This window comes from Mercenaria mercenaria, chromosome 18, assembly GCF_021730395.1.
Source record: "Mercenaria mercenaria strain notata chromosome 18, MADL_Memer_1, whole genome shotgun sequence".
Taxonomy (NCBI): Eukaryota; Metazoa; Mollusca; class Bivalvia; order Venerida; family Veneridae; genus Mercenaria; species Mercenaria mercenaria.
This window is the reverse complement of record NC_069378.1, coordinates 28,646,086-28,652,938: the sequence shown is the minus strand read 5'-3', so window position 1 is coordinate 28,652,938 and position 6,853 is coordinate 28,646,086.

The following is a 6,853-nucleotide window of genomic DNA, read 5'->3' as shown; positions in this document are numbered from 1 at the left end:
TCTCAGTAAACACTGATGGAAATGGTTTGAAACTTCACACACTTGTTCTGTTATATCTACATGTAATGCATAGGTTCCAAAATTATGCCCATTTTTCAACTTATTGATTTGTACGGTAATATGGACCTTATTCAGCAATATTCAGCCTATGAAAGTAATCATTAGAGACTTTAAGTTAAACTCGCTGTATGTAAGTCAACTGCTTAAAACTTGGCTGTATCAACAGTTGATGCTAACTGAATGTCCATCGCAACGCTGACTTGATTGCAATTCAGTCCATTCGCCACTTTCTTGTTTATACATCTATCCTTTGTGTACTCTACTCCTCAGTTTCCGTTCAATTGAAATGAAACGTGATATAAATCCCGTGCATGATATTGACATGCGCATGGTTGGATTTTTATGTCCAATTCTGTTTTAAGTTTTGCCCATTTTTTAACTTGAACATCTGTACCTTGTGTACTCTCAACAACTACGGATTCTACACAATTCTGTGACAATACTCCCATTTTAGACTCATCAGTATTATTACATATGTACATTGTGTAGTCCACATCTTTTTCCTGAACACGGTGTTCATTGTGATATTTTAGAATTGTTGGATGTCCAACCGTCCGTCAACAATTGCTTCAAACGACATCTCTTACTCTTAAAATCACTAGGCCAATTTCATTCTAACTTCACGGGAATGTTTCTTGTGTGGTTTTCTACCAAACTTACTCAATAATTACATTAGCAGAAGTCTGGTTGTCATGACAAGAAAAAGGGAAAATTGTAAAGTTTTCTCCCAAATCTACAGAGCCCAAAGCGGTGATATTTGGTCTGCAGCATTGTATAACGGTCTTTCACCAAGTTTGTTCGAATGATGCCGCTGGGATCAAAATTAGCCCCTACACGAGGTTCACTTTGCACAACCTTAAAGAGACTTCATAATTCTTGTCGAAACGCTAGAGAATGGACATTAAATTTTGTAGAAAACGCTTACATCTTCTTGCCTACAGCCATAATACCCTTAGCTTGAATATTTGGAATGCCTGGTTGTCCACTTAATCACCTCACTTGGTCAATGACTCCGTCACCGTTAAATGAATAAAGAGGTATTCTTGTCTAAACTCTCAAGCCCTGAAGATTTAGATACTTGACAAGTAGCATTGTGTAGCGGTTTCTACCGTGTCTTTTAACTCGTGCCGCTGCAGTCAGAACTCCCTCTGGGGGTTACATTCTTACACAGCCTAATATAACAAAACCTTTATTCAAAACTCTCTATGTCTAAATGCTCGGATATTTGGCATGTAGGATTGTATAGTGCCCTCTACTAAGATTCACAAATTAAGCACCTTGTCATCAAACCCTTGAGCTTAGATATTGGCATAGAAACATTATATAAAACTTCTTACCTAAAACAACGAACCCTCGAGCTAAAATATTAAGCATGCATCCGTGTTTAGTGGACGACCTACGACAGAGAGTGAGCGAATAGTTATTTCACCCACCCTGAGCTAATAACAGCGCAGATAATGAACTCGACATATATTTTGATGACCCCGAAATAAGCATTCAATACAGCTCACCAGAGCGTGATCCGCTTAACCTTTTGTAAATTACTTTGAAGACTTGGAGGAATATTAAACGACAAACAATTTGTAATCAACTTTCGACAGACACTGAATACATATCTCATGATCTGAGCAATGTTTTGCCTTAACGTTTATTGGCAAATACGAGGGTGCTTCAGGAAGTTTCGTTTCTGATCAGCTTCCATACTTAAGTACATGATTTTCATGTATAATTTCTACATGATGTAAAGAAGTATTAAATAGCTACACAAACTCGAAGAGCTAGTGGAAATTGGAGACAAAATTAAAAAGTTATATGCGTTTGATGTAGTGATAGCCATGTCCACTGGCTATTTTCTGTGTGTTAACATAGGTAAGGCAGTTAAAACTGAAATATACGTATCGCATAGTATTTTGGCGCTTTTATTTTTAGCAGTATGTAAAAAAAGAAAGCAATCGGTAGCATTTTCGTCAGTCGTTTGCTTGTTGCCGCAGGGGATAAAGGCATGGTAATGTTATCATTTTCTAGTGATACTTTGGACGGTTCGAATCTTGCATCTTAGTCTGTGTTCAGGCCTATGTTTTGTTCATAGGAGATAACTCCTGAGGTTTTCAAAATTTTGTATAATTATGTCACTTGTCTTCTCAAAACATACGAGTCCGAATATATAAGAAAAATGATAAGAAATTAAAGATTATCTAGTTAGTAGCCAGGCTACTTGCATACATCCAATATTTGTTAAATTATTTCGCATTACATACTTTGTAAGTTTCTTTTTCTCCGGTTTCTTATTTATTTTTTTTTTGTTTTTTATTTTTGTATAAAATCGACAGTATCCTTAAATTAATAATTTTAGCACCGGGCAGTTTACACTGCTATTTAAAGTGAATTATAAGATTTTTTTTATAAAATTTAAAGAACTACCCCTTTGTGCTTTGAAATATTGCAGGAGAGCTTCAAAAGTATTACATCATATCTAAAGCGAAGTGTATTTGTTAATAATGACATATTTCAATACGTAAAAATGTTAGAACTAAATTATCCAACTTGTCAAAAAGTTTTAAATGTAAAAACCATACGGAACAGGGAATGGAACTCACTGTGAAAATGTACGAAACGGAGCGAGTTACCGCTCAGCTTACGAGAAATTAGTGACTGCATCGGAAACGTTGTTTATGGACTTGAACTTATGTTTGTTTGTTTACGTTTCAAAACGCCATAGTACTGTGCTATACCTATACGCGCTTATATTAAAGGGGGCGCTAGGCTTAAAATAAAATTTCAGCAAAACAAATGTTTAATGAACTGAATAATAATAAATAATAATAATAATAAACTTAATAATGGTCGCTCTAACGGTTAGGCGGTGGGTAAAGAAATTTGTCTCGTTTTCATGACCTTTAATATGCTTTCCGTAAAGGTCGACCAAAGATGTCGTTGACATTTGATGTCAAAATCCTGTCGCAGAAGATGGGGTGGGGGATGGTATTCTGTAGAGGAGATAGCTAGTAGGCTGGGAATTTCAGATGGAACAGCGCACTATTCTGACAAAGCATTTACGTCTTAGAAAGTTCTGAGCTTGGTGGATCCCACATTTATTGACCGCTGATCAGAAAATGGCTAGATTACAATGTTCATGACACCTGCTTAAACAAATTAAACATTGCGACGGTAGAAAACTAGTTAAACTAACAGGGGATGAAACTTGAGTGTACATTTTTGAACCCCAAAGACGATCTGACAACATGCAATGGAGAAGAAAAAACGAAAAAAAAAAACAAACAAAAAACGCCAAGTGATAGCAAAGCCTTAGAAAAGCACCAATTTAAAACAGTTTTGTATACAATTTTGTTTAATTCTTGCAGCCCAGTTGTACAGATCCCTTGTCAGATAGAAAAATCGAGCACATTGAAGTTTCTGCAAGAATTGTTGAGGTTTTTTTTATAGGATTTACATAATTATGAAGATTTTCTCGTTTACATGTTTTTGGCCCGGTAACAGAACTTTTTGAAGCACCCTCGTAGATGTTGCTTCAAACCGCGTTATTGAAGCAAATCCGCTTACAAAACTAATCCCAGATAGAAGAATCACTCTAACACAATATCTTGCCGTTATGTTATATTCTAATGACAGTGATTGTATATTTGTGACAAATTCATTTTATCACTTTTGTCAGTATTTTACAAATGTATATAGGTATGAAAATAAGATCACTCTAAGTGGTATGACCTTTTCATTGATAGGGACAAAGTCACAGCACCCTCAATCACATAACGGTGGCTCTGTTGTGGGGCGTCCAATTTGGGAATATGATCCCAAGTCGGGTATTAGACCTTTATCACGGACACGGACATGGAAATGTAAATGTAAACTTACTCTGTACAGCGGTCAGATTTGAGGGGTTTTCTCAAACATATTATTGGAAAATGGTAACTTATTGTACTTAGTGTGTATCGAGAATATGTATAATTATAATTACAGCGCATTGTCTTTTAAATTGTGTAGAGGTAAAGTTCAAATCTGTAAAGTTGCATGCTGTACATGCTTGCAAAAACACTGATCTTTGACGTAATTGAATTTGTTTGGGAAAGGAACGGGTGTTCTTAAACAATTAAAAGATACACATGGAATTTTAAAAAGCAAGGAATATGAATTGAAATTACAAAGATAACTGACAATCGATGTAGGAGTGTAATTGGATGGTTTAAGGATCTGGGTGTTTGGGAGATACTTAAAAATTAGAAGAACATAAAACTTATTTATTTGTTGTCTCATGTTTTGGTAGTCAGGGTGTAAGAGTCAGAGGGATGGAGGAAAATAGATACTTAGAAACAGTATCAGCTATACGGCCTGTGAACACTTGATTCACATACTTTTGTTGGCTAGTAAAGTAAGTGGAGGAAATCTCTAATGATACTTCCGAGGAGGCTCTAAGTAGCAAAAAGACTTCTTTCTTTAACAGTTTGGAACCTTATTTCAGTTAAACGCGCAATATAGTTCTAATCACAAATGGCTATAACTTACATTTATGAAGATCGATTTTCAAAGATTACCTGTTTTACGTTAGCGCTATCGAGGGTAGTGATATACCGCCTGTTCAAAACGAAAATTAAGTTTTGCAATATATTCCGCTCCGGTTAGTAAAATATTAGTATTTCACAGAAATAGTACCTATTTATTTGAGAGGCTTACTTTATTACAAAATAAAGAATATGCTTAATTTCACGAAATGAAGCCATTGTCAGTGGTACAGGCGTTAAGAGTTGGAGCATATGAGATATCTACCCTTTAACAAGATCAGTCTTTAAGAAATGTTGCTTTTTTATTATAGTGATTGTTGTAAGAAGGCATTGAGAAGGTTTACTTAAACATTAAACCAACACTATTACAAAATATTAGGTTTAATGATTATAGGGGAAGTTACTAGAAAAATTTAGAAGGTGGCCAACTTTGACACGAGAGCAAAGAGCAAAACGGACACAGTCGGTGTGAGTACATATTATAGAGATCCTTATTCGCTTAAATTGATTGAGCTCAATTACAGTAAGTAACAACGAGATGTTACGACAAAACGTTATTTATAGGTAGCTTTCCAATATAGAACGGCTTGGATATATATGGGGTAGCTGTTTGTTTGTTACTGAAAATAGAAACACAGGTTTTCGGTCAAGAGTTTGGAACGACATATTATCACCAAGCATGAGCAATAACATAGTTATAAAAACATCAGCTTGCAATTGCATTACAGCTGTTTGGATCAAAGTCGCTGTATCTAAATAAATAGATAATATTCTGCCATAAACTATACTTATTTGGGTGAAAAGACCTAGCAATGGTCTATTTGAGTTGAGTTCAGAATTGTTTCTCCTATACAAAAACAGTTACCGTCCAATGAATTTAGTTCAAAATGTATTCTCTGAAATTTGCTGTATAAATTGCGTTGCTTGCCGATAGACTGTCAAAATAACTCTCAAAAGTAAAAAAATGGTATTTTATCAAATGGCAGACAATAAATAAAATTACAGGTATGTGACGTTTAATTAAACTGAACATGGTATTTTTTCACCTTATGTATATGCAGATATAAAGTATTCGTCTGTGTTCTCCTTGAGGGCAAGATTCATTCGCAGCAAAGGACAGCACTGCGGAGAATTATAAAGATATGTTGTGCCTTGATAATTATAATTACGCGAAAACCTTTGTTATATTAATATCTTAAAAAACCGAATCCCTGTGGTTACAATTTTTGTGTTTTGAGAAATTCCCCAGATATTGACCATAGTACATAGTATGATTACATTGTCCGTGTCCGTTATAAAGGTCTAATATGAAAGACTTTATAAATTTTTTAATTAAAGTGCTACCTGTGAAGATCAAATTAAATTTCCTACAATTATCATTTTTATACGGATGAGCCAGTTCGTTACCATGAAATAATAATTCTGCTTTTTTTTGCTCAGCTGGCAGATTATCCTTATTTATAATCAAATATGCGAATTAGAAAGTATGTCAAAATATTTAAGCTGTTAGCATATATTACTAAGGGTAGAAGGCACAGCAACGTTGTCTTTTGACCCTCTTCTAGCTCACCTGAGCTTTGTTCAGAGTGAGCTATAAATATAGGTGGATGGTCTGTGACGTTGATGTGCATCCTCTTATCGGCCAATTGACGTTGCTATCACACGTTGACGTCAGACAAAGAAGACGTTCCACTCACCCAGGGCCAATAAGATTATAGCGCGTGAGACCCACTATCAGTCCCTAAACGGCAGCCTTTATTACTGTTTTCAATCGAGTTTTTGTTACTATATATAGTAACGTAACTATATAGTAATGATCAAACTGTATATGCGCCTGATAGGTAAATAATACTGCCTATGTGCGTTGTGGTGTTATCTTTGTCACTGGTGAGCTATCAACGGTTGTTATCAGTTTTCACCTTAACAGAGAAAGGTATTCTGAATAACAAGTATAAAATCAATTATGATAAACTGCCAATCTGACTAAAGTACTTGATCTTCTAAACGAAGATCTGAGAACGACCCATTCACATTCGTCTTCTGTATATTTTGGATTTCCAGTATTGCTATTTTTATTTTATCCAATCAGACGACTTGTTCGAATGTCAAAGAGTAAGAAAAATGTGCAGTCATTCCAGGGCTCGAACCGGGGACCCCTCGCTTACAAAGCAAGTGGCCTACCGACTGAGCTAACCAGCTATCTGATACATTATGACATAAAAATTGTAAATATCAAAAGTCAAGGTTACAGGTAGATTTGCAGGATGTTGTAAGTT